Source organism: Triturus cristatus, chromosome 11 (genome assembly GCF_964204655.1).
Source record: "Triturus cristatus chromosome 11, aTriCri1.1, whole genome shotgun sequence".
NCBI lineage: Eukaryota > Metazoa > Chordata > Amphibia > Caudata > Salamandridae > Triturus > Triturus cristatus.
This window is the reverse complement of record NC_140594.1, coordinates 487,506,627-487,533,920: the sequence shown is the minus strand read 5'-3', so window position 1 is coordinate 487,533,920 and position 27,294 is coordinate 487,506,627.

The following is a 27,294-nucleotide window of genomic DNA, read 5'->3' as shown; positions in this document are numbered from 1 at the left end:
AGGGCAGTTGAGGGGTGACATCAGCGAAACCCTAGAGCATGCGATTATATGTATTGGCTTTTCACCCGTGCGCCCTTCTATTATACTTCAAAACAATTCCCTCAGTTACCTCCCTCCTTCCCTCTTGTTCCTGTAGTTTCCTATCCCTGCACCTACACGTACCGTGCAACTTGCGGCGGGGAGTCAGGCTTCCCAAGGTGACCACCACTCCTCACTCCAGATCTCTCAGGTGTCGTCGTCTTCCGGGAAGGGTTTTGTTTCTCCTTCCCCAGTTCCTTCGGCGATCTTCTCCGCTCCGGTCAGGCTCGTATTTCCATCGTTGAGTTCCACACTGCTTTTCTCCGTGTCTTCTGGGTGCCGCCCCCTTCCTTCTTCTTCTGGAGTGAAATAGGTTGGTGAATAGCGGTTGGTTTTATAGGGCTCTGTTTATGTAGGGGTGAAAGGGTGGCTGCGGTAGAGGGAGCGGGGAGTCGCCTGCCTCACAGGCCATAAATAGGTTCTGGTAGTGGCACAACTAGATGACATAGTGCACTCGTTTTCAGTAAAGAAGAAATTTCAGCCTCTGGATCAGGATAAAGAGTTCATCCCTGTGGTTACCTGCTACACTTGTCTCTGTGCCGAACGTGAGTCAGAGATTCAGACTCGTACCTGCACAGATAAGCAGTAGGATAGCACTCAGCATCAACCAATTTGAAGGTTTCATTGTAGAACTGAGGCAAGAAATATTGAAAAAGTTTGAAATCTCTGAACAAAACAGGAAGGAAATGAAGGAGGCATGCGAGGCATTGAGTGCCAAATTGGATGATTTGATGGTTCATACAAAGTCCTTGGAAGATCAGATGGAGCATGTGTCAAATGGCATCGAGAAAAACTCTCAGGACATAGCAGAATTGAGGCATCAAAACACACAGTTGAAGGAAGACATGAAGAGGCTGGTGATCCACTCCTGGAGGAACAATATGATTATCCTAAAAGTCCCAGAATGGGTGGAAGTACCGGACCTGAAAAGGTTTTGTATTAATCTTCTAATAGAAGGTGTATTAAAAGGCCAGCCTGAAGTAGACTTAGAGCATGAAATACAGAGGGTTCACATGAACCCTTTTAAATGCAGTCCTAATCATAATGGAGATAGGAAGATCCTAATCAATTTGTAGACATATGCGATAAAGGAGCAAATTCTTTTCTGTCACTCGGAAAGCAGGGTAATTACTGCACAAATCATTAGATTAAAACTGATGTTGGAAGAATCACTGCGCAGAGACAGGGGAACTTAGGGAGAAGATTGGAGTATTGAAAGGCTTAGGGGCCACGGTACAATTTAAGTTCCCCTCTATACTAAAGGTAATGTGGAGAAATGAGGTGCACCTTCTAAGAATGAAAGAGGAAGCACAAGACGTAATACACAAAATGCAGAGAGCATCAACTGGTTCGAGAGTATTATAAGAAGTGCTGGCAGGTTAGTGGCAACAAGAAGCCTTAGTTTTTCCTCTGTCGACTCTTTTTGTCTCCTTCAAAGTTTACACTAGATCTTGACAGCTCTACTCTTCTTTTGCAGTGTTTCTTAGCAATCTTCTTTGTTGGATTTGAGATGTAAGAAGCTTAAGTTAGACCACATAGGGAGGATGGAAATGGCTGCAGAAAGTGGATTTTATGTTTTGCATTTTCTTTTGGTCATTCTGAGGGATTAGCCCTGAATACGAGAAGATGACACCATATGATTTTGGGGAGTTTGTCAGGATGAGACAAAGGGGTGGGGAGCAAGTGGGAAAAAAATTAAAAATTCTGTCCTCAAGTCACACCCAAGATGGGCTTTAAGGTATCAGAAGACTACTAGCTGCAAAGTTGGTTGGGACAAGGTGATCTTAAGATAGGCTATGCAGTTAAGGTATACATACAACTTTAATGCCCTGAGGAGGAAAAAACATAGGCTAGTATTAGATTTCTGAAGAGAAGCTCAGGTCAGTATCTTACAGGAAACACACTTGGCAGCACAGGAGTGTAGATCAGTCTTAAAGAAGTGTTTGTAGGTACAAGAAGTTATCTGCACAGAACAAACAAGCTGTACAAAAGGGGTAGCCATACTTATAAAGAGGAATTTGGGGATAAGGGTTATGATCAATAACATGTACAATTGAGGGAGATAGCTAGTTACTGTTTTACAGATTGGAGATACTGAACTAACCAGTGCAGGATATTATGGCCCAAATTATGATGATCATGTGTGCTTGGGTATCTTACAGCTCGGCTTGGCACCTTGTCACCTGATCTAGGCGGGGGGGGGGGGGGGGGTTTGAGTGTGGTGTTGAATAAGGAAAGAAATATGAATCTCAGGTCCCCTTATGCAGCTATGAGTAAAACCCGACCAACCTTAAATTATATGATGAGAGATCTTGCCTTAATAGACATATCAAGAAGAAGTAAGGGGAAGGATAGAGGCTATACCATTTACAGTAAGAAGTCAAATTTACCATGATCCTCCCATTTATTTGTACATATGTTCACAACTACTTATCCCTACATGTTTGGTTCTTTTCGGTGTCCTTCTTCGGTAAACACAGATTTTCCCTTTATGTTGACTGTATGATCTTAATTTTGAGTAACCACTTTCTTTCTAAATTCATGTTCTTTATTCAAAACATCACTATGTTCATCTGTACTATATGTTATGTTAGTGTTTCTTCCCTCTAAAGTCATAATGAAATCTTTCTCTAGTGGTCACATTAAACAGGCTCAATTGTTTTGATAAGCCTGTTTGGCATAAAATAGTACCAAGCTGTGTCAATGTGTTTTGCTTTAGAATTTGTAAATTCATGTTTGCTACTAAAGGCACTCTATAAAATATGAGGTCACGGTAAAAATAGAAACTTTTCAAAATGTTCACGTCTATATAGAAGTGAAACATGTAATTTCATGAGATATTGGCATGTGGTAATAACTTCTTATGATGCTGATGACAGTTAATGAGCACATACATAAGTCTTTTGCTCCCATAGTGTGTGTATATTCCTGTACTAATCTAGAAAAATCATTAGTTGAGTAATCCTCTCTACTGTATTCGACAAATTCAGATATGTATGTGTTTTGTTGTGTTTGCATTTCTAAAGCCCTTCTCAGGTGTTAAATAAAATCCTACTAGCACTATTGTAATCATCATTTCTCTTATTACGAAGACTGAACACATAATATATTTATGTTTATTTCTATGGCAACACATGTTTCTCCAAAAGCAGATTAGATGCAACCAAGTCCAAAGGCCAAAGCATCATTAAGAGGGGTAACTTGCAGCAAAGCAATCTTCATATACACTTTTGTTAACCCTACTTCATGTTCTTCTAAATTCCTATCCCTACTCTTCTGCTGCAGTTCGGGCTTAGGTAATCTGATTTAAAATAAAGAATGAGTCAGTTAGTGTCAGTCTCTTTATCTCTTTCAATAGATATTTTTGATGTGTTTTTTTAAACTTTTTCTATGATTGCACAGTTCATTTATCTCAAGTATGTTTTATCCAAAAAATGCTTACTGTAGTGAAATCATGGACATTCTGACAGTTGAGATCCCACAAGACACAACTCATCTTTTGTAACATTTAGTATTTGGTCCTTGTAATAAGATCTGCTTCATCGGTGGAGGAGCAAGATGGCGGGCTGACACGCCACGGAGCAGCAGCAGTACGAGATCCCTGCTATCGGAAACTTTTTTTTGCTCCAAAGAAGAAACGGAATAACGGAATAATGGAATACACTGAATGTCTTTAAAACTGCCGGGCTTTCGGACTGGACCAACATCGACCAACATCGGAAAAGCTTGAGAGCCAAGATTGATTGATGTATGTTGGGTGGGTGGAGAAAGTGTTTAAATGATCAGGATGAGAGGGATTATTTCTGTTTTTTAGGTTTTTCCTTTAGACGATATATGGATTTGCAAAAGAATAAGCAGGGAGCTGCAGTATGCACATATAATGGATATAATTAGATGTTTGGCATGGAACGTTGCAGGTCTCAACAGCAGGAACAAAAGACGACTTGTCACTGAAGAATTAAAAATGTATAAACCACAGTTGGCTTTGTTATCTGAGACTCACATTACTTATGCTGACCGCAAGCTTCTTCAACAACTAGGTTATGAAGTGGTAGTCTGCTCAGAATGTAGCACTCCTATTAGAGGGGTGGCAATCTTAAAACAGAAGGGTTTAAATTTAGTAATAATTAATACCAAGGTGGATAAAGCTGGACGATGGGCTAGTGCCCAAATAGAGTGGTATGGCAATACATATACCTTCTGTGTATTATATGGTTCAAACACAGATGATACTTCTATCATAGATAGGTTAAATATTGAACTACTTGAAAGTAGAGGAGAACTTATTTTAATGGGCGACTTTAATCTTATTATGGATTATAATATTGATACTACCCGCCATCAATCATTCCGGAGAATGCGTCGATCTAGAGCGGCTATTATTGAACTTGGGCGCATTCATAACATTAAAGACGCGTGGCGAACACTGTACCCTTCTGTGGCTGGTTTTACTTACTACTCAGCACCACACCAACTCTGCTCAAGAATTGATATGGCCTGGGTTTCAGACAATATATTATCAAACTGCTCTATGGAAATCTGCCCGAGAGTCGCCTCTGATCATAATCCTATAATATTAACATTTACTAACCAACACAGCTACCAAAAACCAAGGCCATTTACATTTCCACAGCATCTTTTGTCTAATAAGGACTACATTCTACAGTTAAAAGCACTTTTAGTGGAGTTTATTTCATTTAACATAAATTCTGCTACATCCAGTACAGTGTGCGACACGGTTAAAGCAAGTATTCGAGGTTTTACACAGCACTATGTTCTCAACCAGAACTCACAATATAAACTTAGTTTGGATGTTTTGGTTAATGCAGTAAGTACATTAGAAAAACAACTTTCATTGGCTCTGACTCAAGGCTCATCAAACATAGTAGATATATGCCAAAGATTAGCCAGTTCTAAACTTAATATAAAAACAAGGCTTATGGAAAAAAATGCGGTTAGCTTACATAAGTACCATCTCTCTCAGTATGAGAGCGGTGATAGGGTCGGTAAAATTCTTGCGTATAAAGTAGCGGATGGCAAGTCTAGAACTCTTGTAAAAGAAATCAAGGGCCAAAATAATACAGTATATACTCAACCAGAGCAGGTCCTGGAACAATTTGTTATATTTTATCGAGCACTATATACCCCAGAGGACTGTCCGACTACGAATCAGATTCAAGAATATTTAGATACGAATTTAGGTAAGGACCAACGGTATGAAGGATTCGAGTCGCTCTCTGCTAATATCTCCGAGCTAGAAATTAGCCTAGCCATTAATTCACTTCCTACTGGTAAAGCTACTGGGGAGGACACTATCCCACTTGAAATATATAAACTATGTTCAGAGGAACTCATACCCTTACTATCTACCGTGGTAAATCTTACAGGTAGTACTGGGAAAGCCCCTGAATCTTGGAACACAACTAGGATTGTTTTTTTTTTTAAAAAAGGTAAACCAGGAGACCAATGTGGGTCATACCGACCCATTTCTTTAATCAACGCAGACGCTAAAATTTTTGCCAAGGTATTGGCCATACGATTAGCTCCATTCATACCGCATTTGGTGACTCCCTTTCAACACGGCTTTGTTATGGGAAGAGATACTACTTCCCATATCAATACAGCTATTACGGCATTTGACGTGGCCGGGATTAGCTCAACCCCACTCGGTATGATACTCTTGGACGCCGAAAAGGCGTTTGACCGAGTGGGGTGGGACTACCTTTGGTCCACACTGATTACTATGGGTTTTACTGGTCAATACCTTAAATGGCTACAGGCTTTATACGACTCCCCAAAGGCTAAGCTTAGCTATGCGGGGTTAACCTCGCTTAGCTTTCCAATCTCTCGTGGAACACGGCAAGGGTGTCCACTTTCACCCTTGCTTTTCGCGCTATCTCTGGAACCTTTTTTAACAGCTTTACAAGCTCACCCCAAAATTATTCCTTTTACACATGGCCAGACTATGCTAAAAATTACGGCATATGCCGATGATATAGCGGTCTATTCCTCTAATGTATCTGAAGCTTTATTGGGTATTATTGATGAGGCTAATAAATTCGGGTCTGTGTCCGGCTATAAACTTAACACGCATAAGACACAGGTTATCTTGAACTACAAACCGCCTACTCCGATCTTAGGTACTTCCCAAATAGCTACTTATCTTGGCATTAAAATATCTTCTAATATCAATGATATAGATACTTTGAATTATGATGACCTTCTTAAAGAAACGGCTACAACGTTAAAAAGATGGCATAAGGTACCCCTTAATATTATAGGTCGAATTAACCTAATTAAAATGAACATACTACCCAAATTTCTATATTTATTTAGGTCCATACCTCTTTATGTAAATAACTCCTACTTTGAGCGATTGGATGGGATTCTTAGTAGATATATATGGGGATATAAAAGGGCCCGCAGGTCAATCAACTTACTTAAACTGCCCTATCATAAAGGCGGTCTTAATTGCCCTGATTTTAGATTATACTTTTTTCAGCTTTTCTTAGTCGCCTGCGTAGTCTGTTTATTCGCAATAAGAACACATATTTTTGTTATCAACTATCGTTAGGTGAGGATTCTAATATGTTCTTAGCCAAAATGAACGATCCAAACTACTTTAAACGAGTTAAATTTAAGACTTCCAAAGATAGTTTTAAAATCTGGCAACTGATTTTGACTAAATGCAATACGACGCTCTATCATCCTCAACTATCTTTATGGGTAAACCCAGGTCTCCCAGGAATATTTCACGATGGGTCATTTAAAATCTGGGAAAATGCTGGAATAAAAACACTTGGTGACTTATATGGCAATGATGGTCTTCTGACCTTTGAGACTCTTAGTAGACTTTACAAATTACCTGAAACATCACGCTTCAAATATATACAGATTCATGACTTTCTTATTCACAAAATGAAGCTTTTTAATATTTTTGACTCTGATATCTGGGAATGTCTCTACTCCAGCAAGGATAGGTCATTTATTAGTGTTGGATGCGGTGTCTTAACTCTATATAAACCTGATGATTGTGGGAAAATAGCAGCGAAATGGAGCTCTCGACTAGGCCTAAATATTACAGCTATTCAAATCTCTACATCTATCTGTAATACAAATCGTATAATTCACTCTTCCAGCTTGAGGTTACAGTATTATAAAACTATTTGTCAGCTATATTATACACCCGAAAGACTTTTTAAGTGGTATAGTAATAGTACTGATAATCAACGGACTAGCTGCCCTAAGTGTGACCTCTCTGCTGCAAGTTTAGAACATATGCTGTTTACTTGCCCTAGACTTGCGGAATTCTGGACTAAGGTTCAACAAGGAATGGTTTCGATTTTGTCTAGACCAGTAATACTTAACTTAACTAATATATTGCTCGGTATCCAGAATTACAATAGCTCACCTGTAGATTCACATTCAGATCTCTTTAATATCTTAATTGGGTGTGCTAGACTGACTCTAGCTCGAACTTGGATCACAAGTAACTCACCACAAGTGATGGACTGGTGGATTTTGGTTAAAGAAATATATATTATGGAATCCTCACTAGCTAAAATCAGAGGAGCAAAATCCTTACAGAAGCTAGATAGTATCTGGGGGTCCTCATTTATTTGAACTCCTCTGAAAGTTATATATATACATATATTTATCTATATATGTATATATGTATATATATAATTTTTTTTTTTTTTTTGGCTTTACCCTTTTTTGCTGTTTGCTATACCTGCTATCTGAATTAAAATGACCTTTTTATTTATGAAATCTATTTTGACATTTATATGTATGTCCTGCAAGTTATACTGATATGAATATGTAAAAAAAAAAAAAAAAAAAATTTTTGTGTACTTTTAAATGTACTGTCGATTTGACCTCTTATCCTGATCTCAATAAAAAAGATTTAAAAAAAAAAAAAAAAGGTCATGTTAATTCCGTTGACAAAATCCTCAGCTTCCTCATGAGTACCATGCCAAATCACAAAAATGTCGTCAATATAATGCCACCATCGAATGACATGTTTACTCCATAATTCCCCATGCTCTTTCTGCAGGACATGCTCCTCCCACCAGCCCACGTGTAAACACGCGTAGCTGGGGGAGAAGCATGCCCCCATCGCCACTCCCTGTAGTTGTTGAAATAATATACCATCAAACGTGAACACATTGTTGAGCAGACACCAGCGGATCATAGATATCAACATCTTATTATGGCAATAGAATTCTATAGATCTTTTGTTGAGAAAATATTCAATGGCTTGAATTCCGTCAGTGTGCCTGATACTGGTGTATAGTGCAGCAATGTCCAACGTTATGAAGCAATATTCTGATGACCAGATCTGATTGTTAAGTTTGCACAAAAAGTCTTTACTGTCACGTAAATATGAAGGTAATTTGGTTACAAAGTCCTGTAAATAATAATCAATGTAACGGGAAATGTTTTCAAAAATGCTTTTGTTGGCAGAGATGATTGGTCTACCCTGTACAGGATTTGTGCCTTTGTGAACTTTGGGTATAAAGTAAATTGTTGGAAGAACAGGGTATGAGTTGTGCAGGAAATTAAATTCATCTTTGCTGAAAAAAAAAAAAAAAAAGGTCCTTGTAATAAGATCACTCAGGTGCTGAATACCTCCAACAAGGTACTCTTGCTGTTTTTGATCTTCTCAGTTTTTGATGATGTCATTCAGTATCACTTTAATCGCTTGACTCTGTCTCCTCAGGGATAGTTGATGGAATCCGATCAACTGCTATGCTCTTTCTCAGCCTTCCTTGGTTACAGTTCAACACTCCATGTGACTCTTCTTGTTTAAGTACATGTTACTTCCCCCAGATCTTCTAACTGTACTGATGTTGTTTCAGTAAAGTTTCTAAGTTGAGAGCTAGTCTCTGCTTCTCCTTCATTAGAGACTTCAATGCCACTCCATGAAAAGACAGGTTCTTGTATTTGTGTTGCAGTCCGTGACTCTTCCCCCCTTTCTTCTCCTTGTCGTTGTTGTGCTCTTGGTAACACTGCTCTTTGAGGTCTTTCAGCTAGTGGTGATGCAGTCACTGATGCTTTTCATAAAGGATGGAAGAGCACAATTTCTTCTTCGGGATTCCTTACCTTCTTGGTGTGTGATGCGTGCACCCAATTAGGAACTCCGGCATATTTAAGAGCAATGTTTGTTACTAAAATTCCTAGAAGGGGCCTTTCCATCTCAGATCCAAACAAGTCTTATAAATGTGCTTCCTAATCATGACCCAATCACCAGGATTGAGGTTGTGGCACTGTTCTTGATGCGGATCTTTAGTGGCAGCTGCAACCTGGTAAGAAACAGAATGGACCACGACAGCCAATCCTTTGCAGTAATCAAGTATCATATCATCTGTGATATACAAGAGTACATTTGCAGGTACAGCAAGCAGCCTCATGCCATGTCCCCACAGAATCTCATTAGGTGATAAACCAGTCTTCCTATCAGAAATACTTTGAATATTCATCAGCACCAAAGGTAAAGCATCCGGCCATTTCAGTGATGTTGAAACATAGACTTTAGCTAGTCGAGACGTGATAGTCTCATTCATCTGTTCGACTATATCTGAAGCCTCAGGTCGATAGCTGCAATGCTGCCTTTCCTCAATTTGTAATGATGTGCAAATGTCAAGATCCTGCAGCCACCTCACGAGAACACTGCCACGCAAAAGAACACTCCCAGTCTTGCTCACACCTACCCTTCATTGGTTAACAACATTCCAGTCCTTTAGGTCTGGGCTTGCGCTTGGCTGAAACCGTATTTACATCCTTGTCATATGTGGAGAATAGATGACATTCACTCTAGTCCTAAAACAGTGTTCTTGTTTTGTTTTGCCTACAGGATTACATTCCACATAATCATTTTATGCATAAAGTGACTCAGGAACTTCAACTCCCATGATGCTGTGCTCTTTTAAAGGCATCAGTACATCACACTGGTGTCTAGATGCTGTACTGGATGGGGCACTTGTATAAAGTCAGGCAACGCCTCAACCTGTAAGCTTGTTATTACGTCATTTTTTCCTAGAGAGGAGCCAAGCAGCCTTGCTGAGACTGGTGCCATGCAACATTGCTGAATTTCTAGCTCTGCACCATTTCGTGATGGAGCGGTCCCCTTCCACGCTGCATCAGTAGAAAATTGTGGGTGCGATAAGGTTGCACTTGCACCATGCCCTATTCCGGTTATTTGTGAAGTGCACAGTTTATGAGAATTCAGTACGTGTTTAATTTCTGGAGATGTCATAATGAGGGTGCGGTCCGCTTGAATATTTTTATTTCCTTTAATGGTTAAACATGTCTCTCGTTTAAGTCTTCTAAGGTAAGAAGTCCTACAGTTATGTTTATGTGCAAAGGCTAAATGTGTTCATGTTTGCAAGACAAAGTCTGTTATTGTACAACAGTGGGAAAAGGAGAGGAGGCAAGAGTGTAGGAACTCTTGTTAGTTATATTTAGTTCTCCATAAAAGGTAATCCAGCTACATTCTACTGTTTCAAGGTACATTCCTCTTGGTGAAGAAACCTATTTTATAATATATCAAGTCAAGTCAAGTCAAAAAGCTTTATTTCGATAAAAGAATTATCATAAAAGCATGTACATACAAACATATAAAAACAAACAGACAATTCATCAAGGGAGCAATATTTACAAGAAGTCACAATATTTATGAGAATACTCTCCACCTTGGTAGCTTCATGACTAGTTATATAAATTCATAAAAGTGTTAAAATCGATTAAAAGGGTTAAAAAAGGGGATAAAAAGTGCTATAAACAGGAATCATCTACTAGAGCTAGTCAATTTACTTCTGATGATCCAAGACCAGCCCAAAAATTTGGCCACTGCACAAACTAACATCAGTCTTGTTTCAGATTGTAGAATGCGCAAAGCAACACGATAGTTTGTAGTGCCCAGGAGGCGACAGGCAGGGCCTAGCCATTTCCTTTTTGGATTACTGTACGCTGGGCATTCAAACATAATATGGGCAATGCTTTCGACCTTCTCCACACAAATCGGACAAGTATCGGATGTCTGGTGGGGAGGCTTCCATTTGCTAGTGAACTCTCGGGTTGGAAGAATCTCTAGTCTGAACTGGAGATACAAAGATCTATCCCTTGGTTTTTGTACAAACTCGAGATAAGGTTCAAAGCAGATGGACTGCTTGTGGATGTAGAAAGCTTCAGTCAGCCTGCCAACATTAGGGTTACTAAGGTCCTCATTATCAATCCTGGCCCAATATGCTCTTTTAAGGTCCACCTTACTCACGGGGACACCATGTTCCCAGGCATCATTTAGATCTAGTTGCTTTAGGGATTTTTTGATGTTGCGAAGCCAGCTTATTTTATGGGAGCCTGGAGTGTTCATAATTTCTCTCAGGCCCTCAGAATATTTTTCTAGCTCCGGAGTATCACATTTATTCATGCATAGATAGGTGGAGCTTGGGTGTTTAATCTGAGATACCTATCAGCTTAGATAACCAGATTAGCAGTATACTTATTATGTGTTTCTCATTATTGATATTGTACAGGTGAATGCAGGTAAACCAGAGCTGGAACCTTAACCTTTTTTTATGGGTATAGTCTGGTGAGAAAGGGGTAACACAGGGAAAGGGTATTTAGTAATAGAGACATCTGTGTAACTGTGTTTTATAATTCTTTTTGGTCTCCCTCCCAGCTGTCTCCTTCCTTTCCCTCCCTCACTTGATCACCTCGATTTTGTGTGCAATCACAGCATTCAGCAGTTGGGTGATATCAAGAGGTGGAACTCTTTCAGCATCACGTTTTCTGGGTAACATCTAATCATCTTCAGGATCTCATTGTTAACCCCTTCAGCGCGGCGGGAATTCCCCCGCGGTGCTGAAGGGTTCGAGCGCGGGCGGGGCCATGACGGAACCGTTCCGTCATGAGCACGGCGCAACCGATGCTCATGACGGAACCGTTCCGTCATGGGCATGGAAGGGGTTAAAGTGGGTCCCCCTATCTGAATCATGAGAAACCGGCATTCTGTACCTTGGAATCAGTTCTTGTAATAGAAGTTTTGCTACTGTGAGACTGTCATTTCTTCTGGTTGGGCAGGCTTCCACCAATCTTTGGAAGACACATAGTGTGACCAGAATATATCTCAGCCAGTTGCAAAAAGGCATTTCAAAGAAGTACATCTGCATTCTGTTGAAAGGACCACCTGGTCTCTCTATGTGACTCAGTGTACCGTTTTCTCTTTCCCTTCATTCTTTTGTTGACATTCAGCACACCGATGGCACACTTCTGCAAGCATCATGAACCTGGGATTGAACCGATTTTGCCTAAAAATTCTCACCATGGCATCTCTCATTAAATGTGTGAAACCATATCATTATTTTGTTATTGGGAAAAGCAAACTATCAGGTAACACTGGCATTCATATGTCATTTGCATTTTCTTACAACTTGCTCTGATCCAAGTCTTTTCTGTCTCTGAAACATTTTAGTGTACTCTTTTTAGTTCATCCTAATTATCGGTTACTTTCATCAACATTGAAAATGAAGTGTCCTCCTCCGATTCACATGTGAAATTTCTATCACATGTGCAGGCCAACAGTGCATAATATCTTGCTACCAAATCTGCATACCTATTACCCATGGCAATGTACCCAATCCCATGTTGATGAGCTGCACATTTCAAAGCAATTTTAAGGTTGCCAATTAGTCGTTCAGTTGCACCCCATTCCAAATAGGGGTACCAGAAAAGCTCATGAAACTTCTTTGAGACCATAATTGCCCCAAATCATGGATGACACCAAAGCCGTACTGACTATCTAATAATATAGTCACTCTCATTTGCCCAGTTAAACTGCATGCTCTGATAAGGGCAATCAATTCTGCAACTTGTGCGGAGGTAAACTTTTAAAACCATGAAGCTTTGATGACATAATTTATTGCACACACAGTGTAAGCTGCTCTCAGATTACCATATTTATTTCTCAGGCATGGGTCCTCTACAAAAAGTATATGGTCAGGCTTAATCAGGGGTTCATCCTTCATATCAGGTCTAAGCTTCATGCATAAATCCGTGTCATCTAGAGAATCTTTTTCAATTTCATCTCAAACAGTATCATTTCTTTGCAGCAAAGTTGATGGATTTACAATTTGACAGTGTTTCAAAACTACATTGTCAGATGACAAAATTCTCAGTTCATATCTGGTGAGCCTATTATGGGTGATGTGTTGTGTTTTTATTCATGTCGATAGAAGCTCCTCAGAGTGTGGGACCATTACAGTTAAAGGATATCCCATTACTATGCTCTCACTCTTTTCTAGACAAGTGTAGTCAAAAATATGCTGCTGGCTTTCGAGCATCACCATGTGTTTGAGTTAGCACTGAGATAGTTCATTCCTCCATCTCAATGAAAAAAAAAGTAAAATATTTTCTGTAATCTGGCATTACGAGTGTTGAGGCATGACACAGTTTTTCTTTCAGCTCTAAGAAGACTTTTAAATATTTGTAGTCCAAAGTTACAGGTTTAGACACATCCTTGTGTGTAAGCTTCAGGAATGGCTAATGGCTTTGCCACTAAGTAAAAGTTTGTCATCCACGGTCTACAGTTACCAAACATTCCTAGAAACATCCTGACTTCTTTCTTTCTTTGAGGTGGATTCAGCTGAAGAATTGCTTCCACTCTCTCTGGCGACACCTTTCTATCTTCATTCTCAGTCATGTGTTCCAGATATTGTACTTCTTTCTGACAGTACTACAGTTTAATGGCTCATTTTTGGACAGGTGATTCAACAAAGCAAAGAAATCTTGTTTACAAGCTTCTAGTGTTTCTGATGCTACAAGCAGATCATCTGTTTACTGCAAAAAGACTGATCTGTAGAGCAATTGCAGTGAAACCAGGTTTGTTTTCTAGATCTGGTTAAAGATTGATGTACTTGCTGTATACCCTTGTGGGACTCGGCACCATACCAAAAATCTCTACTGAAAAATAAATGTAAAAATGAACTTGCTATTTTCATGGAATTACACTCAGAAAATGCGTGTCAAAGTTCAATTACAGTAAATCATTCTGCAGCACAAGGAATTTGGAATAGTATTGTAGCTCGATTCAGTACCACAGGACAACTATGATGTTATCCTTTTTAATGTCCTGCACAATTCTGTACTTCCCATTTAGTTTTGGTGAACACATGATCGGAGAGGTACCTGAACTCACAATCAACTCCCTCAAAATCTCTTTCTGTATTATGTCTTCTATTATGGGCGTTATTCCTGCAATTGTTTCTGGAGTCAGATAGTACGGTGGTGCTCTTGGATATACTACATTTGCCTTTTACTTAATTAATTCTAACTGGTTCTAGTCCTTTAATCAGTTCATTATATTTCCCTGTGAAATCCCATACTTATAGATTCACAGTCTCCCTCAAGTCAGCGGGTAATTCTTCAATTTCATTAATGGAACCAATGCTGCAGCTGTCTTTTGCTGAGCCATTTTACAATCTACGTGTTCATCATGCATCTGGAATTCCACATCATCTGGTGTGCAGTAGATTGTACGATTTAACTTGCACAACAAATCCCTCCCTCATAGATTTACTGGCCTTGTGTGATACACAGCAAATTGGTGATTTTCCGCTAATGGCCCTATTTTTACTGGGAACTTCTCTTAAACTGGATTGCTAATCTGTTTTTTTTAAACTCCTACAACTTTGATCTTCTTTCCTGAGAGGGGTCTGGATTTTGCACAGTTCCAACAGTGGATCTGGTAGCAATTTTATCTATAAGGAAAGATACGGGGTAGCCATTCACCTCATCTTCTACGAATGGACCATACTGGTCTACCTCTAAGACTGCGCCGAAAATGCAACCTTCCCCCCTCCTCAGACACCATCATTGAGAAATATCAGAGCCTGAGCCATCATTATTGAAAACAGGAAACTGCTGAAAGGCATTCTGATTTGTGTTGGGGAATTGATGAAATGTATGTTGTTTTGCGTTTAGAAAATGATTTTATTAGCTATTGTCATCTGGTTCAACTTAATCTTGGGTTTCCCATAATCTGTGGGACCATTTGAGCTTGTGGGACCTGCATCATCTGAACTTGTTTTTTGCATTGGCATCTGCATTTGTTGTTCTGGTATATTTTGCATCCCTCCCTTTTGCAGTTGCCCGTTTGTGTTACCAGGAGTAAATCTACACGCTCTCTTCCAATGCCTGACTGTTACAAACATGATAAAGAGTCATATTCTTCAGCATTGCAGCATCCATTCCTGAACCTGGATCAATTGGAATATTTATACCTCTACCTTGTGAAACACCAAAACCTCTTCCAAAACCCTTAAGACCCACAGGTGGAACAACCCCTTGCAGACTTCCTTGATTTCCTGCAAAAGAAGGATTCTGAAAACACTTCTAAGCAAATTTATTTGAGCCACCATTAATTTTTCTTTATTCTTTTTCTGTTTCATTTCTTGTTCATCACTGCAATAATTTGGATTACCTTAGGATATCATCCAATGAAATTACACTTTGGGTTATATGGAGACTGATCACTGGTCTAAATCCTGAAATAACCTGATATACAATAATCCTCATGTCTTTTTCATCAGGGTATTCTCTGTGCTGCTGAAACACCTGAAACAATCGTTCATAGTACTCATGAGCTGATTCTTTTGCTTTCTGTGTCGTACAATTAATTTTCAACCAATCATGATCTTTTGGAGGCACTCTGCCTTTCAGGAAAGGAATCACTGCTTCATATTTGTACATTACTACAGGAGATGGTGCTTTAGTGCATGCAATTCTCTCTGGTTCTTCATGTGGCCTTTGTACAGCAGTCTAACACTCAGCTCACAAATCACTTGGTACCACAATAACAAATAATGTATTTAAATCAATCCACAGAACTTTTTACATGTTCACAAATCGATCAACTTGAGTGTACCACTGCACAGGTTTGTCTCTCAATTTTAGGAAAGTATAAAAGCTGCAAGATCTACTCTACTCTAAGGTACATAGACATACACTCCTCCCACTATTTTTCTCAATGGATAAGCTGAAACTCCCTCCTCATTCCATTCATTCTTTTCCACTACCAACTCAGGTTCCTTCTTTTAATAATGTTTTGCCCATTTAAAAAAAGAAAAATCATTATCACTACATTTATGAATACCATTTAATAATTCTGTAATGTGTAACCACATTCCTGAAGACAACATTGTTTTAATTGCTTCATCTTCTAACTGAACCCTGTAACTTTTCTGTAAAGGAAAACTTTTGGAAATATCTACCCCATATTTCTGAGTCAATTAGGTCAATTTATCTTGTGTAATTGCGGGCTGTCTCGTTACTTTTTTACACAGGTAAATTAATTATTTATTTTGATATTTCTTTCAAGGGTTCTAATTCTAGACATCCATTAATTATTTCCTCCAATTCATCTTTTTCACTTGGAAATATCTAATGGTCTTCCATTTTCAGGTTCTGGGCTAGCCTGTTGCACTGTGCTTTCTGTGTTTTAAAATTCCTGCAGCTTCTTCACATGGTGGAAAAATTCCATCTTTGAATACATTTGTTTCCCTAGGAGTTACTGATGTGTAAAAACAAGCCATCCCCCATCTCATAATGCCCTAACAGTCTGAGGCCATCTCCATACAACAATCTGTCAATTCTGAGATGTCTGAATGAGTCCTGTTTGTGATAAACTTCCTACTGCTCCTTGAAGCTCTAAAGTCAAGTCAGCATTTACTGGGCATTTGTAAATCATCAAGGCACTGTCTGTATAATTATTGGTTGCAGCACTTGTACCGGACCATGCATAACAGGTGTATTTACCACAGGTGGAGGAATAGTCTGTGAGTGGACAACTCATGGTGGGGCAATCTGTAATACTTAATGAGGGTTTCTCTCTGTTGGTGTTGCATAAGGTGGGGTCCTGTTGCCAACATTTCTTCTAAAATATTAGAACCTGAATCACTATTTGTCTCATTTTCTTTTTCTTTTTCCTCTTTATCTTTTCCCCAGGGTATTTTTCATCTTTCCTTTCTCCGGTATTTCTGTAGAAATAGCTGGATACAATCTAGTTCCTTTGACCATGGCTTTGCGCCATCTCTGCTGCTCTTCATACCATTGAGCATCTGCATAATTTCTTATTGTCCTCTTGGTTCTTTTCTGAGATATTTCCCCTTGTTTCTCTCAGACAGCCTTTCCCACATGTTCAAGGGCTCATATTGTGTAGGTCTAGGGGGTGGTTTTATTTTGTTCAATTTTTCTTTCAATATCACAATAATTCTAGTCTCAAAGCTCCTATAATTTAGAAATCTTAATGTAGCTTCCTTCTCAGTGATTTTTCACCATTGATGAAGTCATACATATGTATGTAATACCAATTCAGTTGCCATATAATATGCAGGCTTGCCGCCAAGAGGTGCCTCTTCACCTTCTCTTATGGGGACTGTTACATCACCCGTCACAAAACTCTTACATTTGTTAAATGATTTCATGATTCTGGACAAATGGTAAATCAAACAATTTAAATTCAAAATGTTGCTTCTGTTCCATAAACATCAGATTTTCTGTACTGCAATCCTGTCACAGTTGTTATTTTACCGAAGTCCTGTTAACACATTCCAATGCAATAGTCACACAATCACTGACCTATCATAGAGCAACACCCAGATGTCACCAACCAATCCCAGCAGAAAAACACACCAACCAACCAATCTCAGTGCAAAACACCATGGCATATAATCTCACTCCTGGCAGCAGCTCACCCTCCTTTACAATTTCTCTAATACTTACACAAATCAACAAAAACTTTTCAAATTACAATAACAACATATATAGATTCTCGTTTGCTCTTCCAAAGAAAATGATAGTAATTCATCCACACAAAATAAATCCACAATCACAAGTGAAATCTCGACCAGCATGAGATCACCCTAATCCATGCAGCTTTATACTTTTACACAAATAGGTTCTACTAACATCAATAGTTATTAAACAACCACAATAAAATATTAGTATTTCTATCTCATTGGTGTAGGTGAGGGTATCTCACACTCTACACCACAAAACTTGCAAACAAGAAATACCATTTGATGATGATTTACTCAAGGGTTTTCTACACTTGTCTCAATGTCTATCAAGTGTCTTATAAATAATGTGGTCCACCTTTCCACTTACCTGCACGTACAGGGTTAAGCCCCGCTCCGGTTTCTCCTCGCTTAAGGTGATGGATCTTGCCACCGTATTTTGATACAAAGAACTCGTTCAGCATTACATGCAATTTGAAATATAATTCCAAATTCAGTCAATGATGAGATTTTGAAGAAGCTTTAAAAGCTTTACTCTCATTAAGAGATTAGTAATTGTCTTTTTATTCATTTTTTTTTCATATTAGTCAGTAAAGCTTTAGTAAGTTTACAGAAATCTAATGAAAAGGTTTGGTTAGGAATAAAAAGACAAATAATGCATCATGCACATTCCATAAAGGAATGAAATCCTTTTCTAAAGGATCAGATCAGAATTTCAGAGTTTGTAGAACCAAGTTCAAAGGAAAAGAGTGAGATCAAAGAAGTAAAAACTCAAAGCCAAATCAAAGCAGCCAAACTTCGCATAAAGCTTATTTCATGAAACTAATACAAGTAAATGATCATACAGTTGCAGTAGCAATCTGTAAAAATATGTGTCCTTTCAACTTTGAATATTACGTTAATCATTGAACATTTTAACTGTTATTTGAAATAATTTGCATTCTAATAATTCAACTTTATCAAGCTTAAATAGTCACATGCTTCTTAACTGCTAACCTCTCTGTGAGTTAGCATTTGAAGGCTAAATAAATACAACCTTTTTGTTAAAAATTGCCAGGCAGAACTTTCTACCCAAACTTCCTTCATATTAGTTTACTCAGCTTCAATATTATATGAAGTCACAAACCCGGCAAGCGTAGTTGAATTATCTGCAAAAATTGGATATTAACATTAGCACTCCACATGTGCAATATTAAAAGGTTGTAGTCATTGATCCCCTGTGATACATGCCTTCCATTTAAACTGTATGTGCTTTTTGGGGATTTTTCTTTAACAGCATGCCTAACAGAAGACACAAGATAATTTACTCTTCCTATTTTTTTATTGGCCCTTGGAAATCCCAAACAGCATTTTGTATACTGTTTTGATCTGTACTGAAATTTTGTTAAACATTATTTTCCACATTTGTGACCTTGAAATGTAATAACTTGGTCAAATAATTGTTTGTTAATTACTTTCTTTTGGATGTCACAAGTCACAGATTGTTCAATAAAGTGAAGAACTGATTTAGTAGTCATATCCAAATTTTGGTGTATTTGTAGAGCAAATGAGGTGCACATCTCGCTTGGTACTCTTTTCTTAAAAAGAAATCAACAACTTCTAGAGTTTTCTTCTTTGTTATGGACTTCAGCATAGCTTGGAATCTGTGATTAAAAAATCAGAAAACACTTGCTGAATCTAAAGAACATAATTACGCTGGTGTTTTGACTGCCATATCTGGCAAAATGTGATTAGCCTCAAGTAGGAAAGTGTATAAATCATCCCATAGGTATTCTGCACAACTTAAAGTGAGAAAACAAGATGGCGGACCCACATATTTATAAACATATGTTTTCGTTCTCCATGTCTTCTGAACCAATATTCATTTGTACCTCTTTGACATGCCATGATATTTATTAAGTTATGTTACAGGTGTTCGTCATTATTTTCCACTTTATTTAAGAAATCTTTAGCTGTTATGTTATTCAATCCAGTTCCATTTCTCATGACGTGCAACAGCATAAGAGGTAACTGATAATTCACTCATATAGTAAAGTAAAAATATAAAGTATGTTTTGCCTGAAACATGGGTCTTCAGAATATAGTCTTGTAGAACAATTTTCCTGTGCAGAAATTTGAATAGGATGATCATCAATATGCCCTATTTCGCCTGTTGGAAATAAAACTTTTTCCCGAAACACTAATAGCATCTCCTGTAGCCTCTTTCATTTGAAAACGTTCCAAGGCATCATCCATTACATTTTTTAAAGGCAGAGGGTGTATACAATAGCGCTCATATATTTGTCCTGAGTATTCCTTAGTACTTTTCTGAATCTGGTCTACATTGGCTTCATCTAGAAGTACTAGGTCATTTAATTAAACTTCTGGTAGCATATTTTATTTTCTAGCAAGTATGAAATAGCATCTTGTATTTTTGAAATTCTTATTAATTCTTGCCATATTTATTTATCTTTTGCTGGAACTCCATTAACTTAAATAAGTAAGGGTTCCTCTAATTTATGGGGTACTCCCACAGTGCCAATATTGTTTTTAAAATCGAATGGTAGAAAAACAACCTTTCCTTTCAGCGCATGGTCTAATTCTATTTTCATGATTTACCTGGTATTCTAATAATAGTTTGAAAACTATTTAAAGTTTGGATTTAGATAGTTCCATATATATTCAACTTTTGTAATTTGCAGGTATAGGGTAAATTCCCAAATTATTCCAAAATGCACGTGAAGGTATAAAGTTAAGGTCAAGTTTTTCAAGGCATTAGCAACATACAATTTGATCACAACAAACATCATATCTGTTTTCCACAATAAGATACATAGCAAATTTTCTTCAAGCTACTCTATCTTTTTCTGTTTTTTCCTAGTAAAAAAAATAAAAAATAAAAAATAAAATATATATATACATATATATATATATATATTACAGAAATTCCACAGTATTTAAACAAAGGAACAACTCGCACTCCAGGGTTCGTTTTCAAAAGGTATTTTTAGTTAATGGCGACGCGTTTCGAGCAGACGCTCTTCTTCACAGGCCAACATTTTCAACTTACAAGTCCACCATTTTAAAATGTGTAAACAAAACATAAACGACGGACCAAAGTGCTCGCAACCCGAGCATAGAGTTAGACAACAGACTAACATTCAATCTACAAATGAAACGCACTTTGGTTACTATATAATAACCAAGCGCCAGTTTCAACATTTAAATAATACAAATTCAATTAAATTATTCTTAATTTGCAAATGTGCACAATAATAAAGAAATTATTGTGGCCAAGTGGCCCTTTATGTAATTCATCATCCTATGAATGTTTGAAACAATTTATATAAACAGGCATTTCTTAATCAGTCTGTTACAATATATAAACCCATAAATGTAACCTTTCATCTTTTATCAAGCCATGTGGCCAATAATAATCATAATCATGGTCCTATTGATAGTGTATCTTAATGATTTACCCTTTGTATCCATCCAAGGATACCACACCACTAAAGGGAAAAGGAGAGTGAGAGGGATATTTGCAAAGCAAACTCATTATCACAAAATTATAAATTGGTGAAAAGTGTATAGTTCAAATCAATTTCTTGAAATTCTAAACACAGCAAAGAAGATCAAGGGGCACTAAACGGGCGGCTGCACCCACTAATACATACAAATACCTAAATTCATATTTGCCTCATCAACATTACATTGTTATACTTTAACAGTGAAACCAGTGTTCCATCACACTAATATGGAGGAGAATTTTTAAATCATGTGATTTTCCAAATCTCCAATATTATGTCATGTCATGGCGGAGAGCCCCCCACCAAGACACCAAGTCAATATCATAATTACAAATCATAGGAACAGAAACAGAAGAGTATATATACACATATATGTATATGGCAAAGTAAGGAACCAAACAATTACTCATCCAATATGGACAAAAAGTTCCTCATCTTCATTTAGACCAAAAGGGTTCTTGGACTCTAAGAGGATGATATACTGTGATTCCAACACTCTCAATTGTTTCTCACGATCTCCCCCTCTGGGGTTTGCCGGCACCCTGTCAATGCCAAAGAATGAAAAACAATTAACATCTTTATCATGATATTTCAGCCAATGCCTTGCAGTAGAGTAATTCAAATCCATATTCCTGATTGCTCTTAAATGTTCAAGAATCCGCTTTTTTACAGGGAAAATTGTGCTACCAACATACATTTTAGCACATGGACACATTATCACATATACACAAAATTCCGTGTTGCAATTCATAAATTTCTTTATAACACCTGTTTTCCCTGTAGGCAATGGGTATGTCTTGATGTTTCTACTCGTACCACAGGCCTTACATTTACCACATTTGAAAAAACCCTTCTGCTGTTGTATCCATGTTAGTTTCTTTGATGTCCTCAAATAGCTCTTCACAAGCATATCTTTTAATGAACGAGCTTTACGGTACGTTATCTGCGGATACGCATTCACAACGTGACTGGGTATATATATATATTTCTTTTTTTTTCCATGATGCGTGCATCTACAGCAAATGCATGCTTTATTTGGAATCGAATTTCTGCGTTGGTTTCCTGGACTAGCAAAATATCCAAATTATACAGTTTCAAGTCCATAATTGTCTCATCAGTTGTAGTTTCTGAGTATAAGAAATGTGTGGAGACATCAACTTTAGACTCACCACCAAAGTATTTTAATTCAATATAGTTTGCAATTGATAGAATTGATAGTACAGCATGATTAATTTGCTCCAATTCCCCTGTTTGTTTTTCTTCATGTGTTGTTTCTGTTCATTATTTGCATGCAGAAGCATATTACTAAAGCATACTTGTCTGTTACTTTGCAAACAAACAATACTGCTCTTACCCTTTTCCTTTTTGGTATTTTCCAGTTTGTCCTTTTGACGGTTTGAGTAGTTTTTCTCTAATACATTTTGGAATATATTTGAATTTTTAATTTCTGCAGATAATATTTTGATGGCATCGTGGTGACTATGGTTGTACCTCTATATAAAAAAGAGAAACAAAGGAAACAGTACTTTTAGTAGCAATTACAGTAATGTTTAACTAAAGTATTAACTGTATATCTAACATTGATTTTATAATACATATAATTCAACTTTATTGTTATTTGCCTTTGATGCAAATAAACACTGCTATACTTTTTGTAATAATGAAACAGTTTGAAACAAATAAATGTCTCTCCAAGTTTCACATGAGCTGCAGTTCTAGTAAAAAATAAAAAAAAGGTTAAAATAAATAAATAAATAAAAGAAGTTTTTTGTTCAATGGAGGCTTGGCCTTGCTGATCTGAGCCCAAACCCAGTTTTGGTATTGGTCTATTTAGCAGATAGCTATCTGCGAGGTTGCGTATGAGCTGTGACTAGTGTACAGAGTAGGAGAAATAGGTTAGGTGATATTTTCCCTGGATAGCCTTAAGTAGATAAGAGTTGTTTGATGATTTTGTTTGAGTTGAGAGGGAAGATTGGGACGTTTTCTTAGTGTGATAGAGAGAATGACAGAGAGAGATACTTTTGCAGACAGTGAGGAACATATAAAAAAACTACTAGATGCCCCCCTCTTTTTGCTTCGGCCTCTTTGAGTGCCTCAGCAAAAAATCAAAACGAGTCTGATAAACTCCTGAGATTAAAGAAAAAACAAATTAGAACAGATTTACATGAACATTTTCTAATCCAACATTTGAAGGCAGGTACTATTCCGGGAGGCTTGCAAATCAAAAACATTCCAGTGATTTTCACAGAGGATCCGCTATACAATAAAGGTTATAGCTTCATTGAGACAAAGTGTGGTAGAGACCTGATGGTCCTTACAGTGGAAACTACACAACGAATTTCAAAACAACAACTGGAGGAAATAGAGATTCTTGAATCAGAGATCAAAGCAAATCAGATGATTACAGATTCTAAGGCCTTACTAGAGAAAGTTGAAAAGGAAATATTAGAATTTAAAGACTACACTGTCAACCAGAAAGGTAACAAATTTGAAAAAGATAAAAGAAACTTTGCACTAGAGAAGGTGTACCCATATTTGCAGTCGGATTTTTACCAAAGAGCGGATTCATGTAGATACCTGCCTGAATTTCAAGGAAGATCTTTGAACAATTGTATAACATTCTCTGAAACATCATCCTCCTCAAGTGGGAGTGAGGGAGAAATCAACGAAGGCCGTAGAAATACTAACAGAAGAGGAAATTGTCAACAACAACAAACTCCTTTTTTAGGGAGAGGTCAACAAAAAACATGGGGAAGGACAAGATTCAACGATCAACCTTGGGAAATGTCCACTCGCCGACAGAACTACAAAAACTAGTGGTATTACCTATATACAATTTATCAAAGTAAACCTTAACTAAAGATGAACAAAGTATATTAGAAAAAGGTTTATCATTTGTTCATTCAAAAAATACAGATTTTGTGAGACCTAAAACGGAAGCTATTGAATTCTGTCGTAAAATTTGGTTAAAAACTTTCTTTGCCGAAAACCCATATACGGAGACGATCGAGAACACAGGTCTAAAGAAAAAATTGTCTTTCTGTCCACCTACAAAATAAAATTCCAAAGGAAGTGGTAATTTTTGAAAAAAACATTTTGTCAGCAATTACAGATATGGAAAAGAAAAAAAGATGGGTTAAATATAATACATCAAGATCTCAAATGGAAGCTTTATCAAACCTCCAAAACGACAATTCAATTATAATCAAACAGGCTGATAAAGGGAGCTCCATTGTTGTATGGGATATATCAGAATACACATTGGAAGTGATGAGACAGTTAGGGGACAATGAGTGCTACAGAAAGATAAAAAAAAAGACCCAACATTTGATTTGCAGAGCCAACTTTTTACAATTTTGGGAAAAGGCTACCACCAAGGATTTTTAGGTAAAAAAGAGTATGAGTATCTTCAGAATAAGAACCCCAGAATTCCCTTGTTTTATGTCTTTCCAAAAGTACATAAAAGTAAAACTTCACCGCCTGGACGACCCATCGTATCGGGATGCGAATCATTGATGGAGCCAATTTCAAAATTCGTAGATAATTTTTTAAAACCATTCATGCTTGAAGTTCCATTTTTCCTGCGAGACACCACTGATTTTATTAACAAACTAGCACCAATACAATTTGAAAAAGAAGCACATCACCTAGTGACATTAGACGTGGTGTCTTTATATACACAGATACCCCAAGACGAAGGGCTTGCAGTAATTCTTTCCTTTCTGGAAAGTAGAGGAAGACCAACACGAGTCCCAACAGAGTTTATAATGGAGCTAGCGAGCTTCGCGTTAAAGAAAAACTATTTCAATTTCAATGGAGACCTCTATTATCAAGTGAAAGGTGTAGCGATGGGGTGTCCCTTTGCCCCAGAGCTAGCGGTTTTGTTCATTGCAAAATATGAGGAGAAGTTCGTCTATAACGACAATCCGTTTTTCCAATTCATTGGAAATTGGACTCGTAATATAGACGATATATTCATGGTGTGGACAGGCAATGAAGAAAATCTCTGTGAGTTTCATGAATGTTTGACTAACAGAACAGAAGATATAGAATTCATTATGAACCATTCAAGGACTAAAATGGCTTTTTTAGATGTGGAAGTGTATCCAGCTGAAGGAGGTTTGGTCACTACTTTATTTAAAAAACTCAATAGACCGAAATAAAGCCTTACATTTTTCAAGCAATCACCCTAGGAATTTAAAAGAAAATTTGCCCTATGGGCAATTCCTTAGAGTGAGACGGAATTGCTTCTACAAAGATGAATATATATTCCATGCAACTAAACTGTTAGAGAACTTAAAAGAAAGAGGCTACCCAAAGAAATTGTTAAAAAGGGCTATGTAAAGGGCATGGTGGATTCCTCAAGAAGCTTTACTTGAATAAAGGAAAAGACCGGCAGTGGAAAGAATTGTATGTGTTTCAACATTTTGTCCAAATTCCAATGTTTTGAAGAAAGTTATCAACCAGAATTGGCATTTGGTGAAAAATCTAGATCACTCTTTAAACATCAATCCCCTTTTTGCTTTTAAAAAAGATCGTAGCATTGCCAACCAAATAGTTCGAGCAGCCTTGCCTCAAACAAAACAGATTTCTGTAAGGGATTATGTAGGTCTCCCTCCAGTATCTGGCCATCATAAATGTGGGACTTGTATTTGCTGTGCCACCACAGAAGAAGGTGTGTTGTTTACACACAATTCAATTAATTGGAAACACGAGTCATTCACTAATTGCAAACCAGAAATGTGATTTATGGAATACGTTGATTTCCTGTTACTTTCTCAGCACAAATCCAGAATCAAAAAAACATGCAAACAGCCCATTAGTAAATCAGTGGAAATTGAACAATCATTCTGAAAAGGATTAAAAATGGACGGTGATCCCAAAATGGAACAAGACTTTAGAGGCGGAGACCTAGAGATAAAACTATCCAGGAGAGAATGCTGATAGTGAAATTTAACACAGCGGTTGACGGGCTGAATGAATTATCAGAAATTTACAAACTGGGATGAGGTGACTCTCCTGCCATGCCACTCTATGATAATAGTCATTTAGCGCACAAAGAGTCCTGGTAAGGATTTTGAAACATAGGTCATTCAGAGGATGTGGTGATGCCACCCCGTGATTACAGCCATCTAACACAGGAAGAGTCAAGGTAAGGACCTGTTTCAGTAGGCCACTTGTGGCAGGTTCTGTTATGACTCTAATCAAATAAAGTCCTAGCTGATAAGGGCAATAGGTAAACCCAACAGCGGTACCCTAGCCAACTTTGTAGACGTTGAGAAGAAGTAGGGCCCAAGCGTGTTATATATCTTGACTCTGTGTTTGAAATAAGGGTAATGAATACTTTGCGGATATCCAAACATGGGTGAAACTACATATCCCATGAGCGCAGAGAAGGACCATATTGTAGTTCATGTTCTGTAAGCGAGCACATTTTCTCCTTGATCAAAATCGCTTAAAATAAATGGACAGGGAGTTAAATTCAAATCTACGCCTTGATTCTGACAAACACCTTGGAAATAGATGTAGCGGCGCATGGCGGTCATCAAACCCGCATTGATAGAATGGGAAAAATTTCCCATGAACGCTCAGTATTTCAAACCGGAACAGCGGCGCGTTCAAGAATCACAACTGCCGGTCTGCCAATCACTGACACTACAACCCGCGGCAGTTAGATTAAGAAAGCAGACCACGGAGCTTCAAAGACTCGTCCCAAGATGAGATAAGGTACGACTTTAGACAGGGAAACTAGGTAAATTGTATGTCCCTCTTTATTCAACTTAGTGTAAGCCCAAGTCTCCTTCCATCGTTACAGATTTTGCAAAGCTATCAGTTTAAAAACGGACACGGGACGAGTGGAGATTACACCCAAGATTTCCCAAGTGAGTCGTTAGGCAGCTTGATCTTTTAAAATG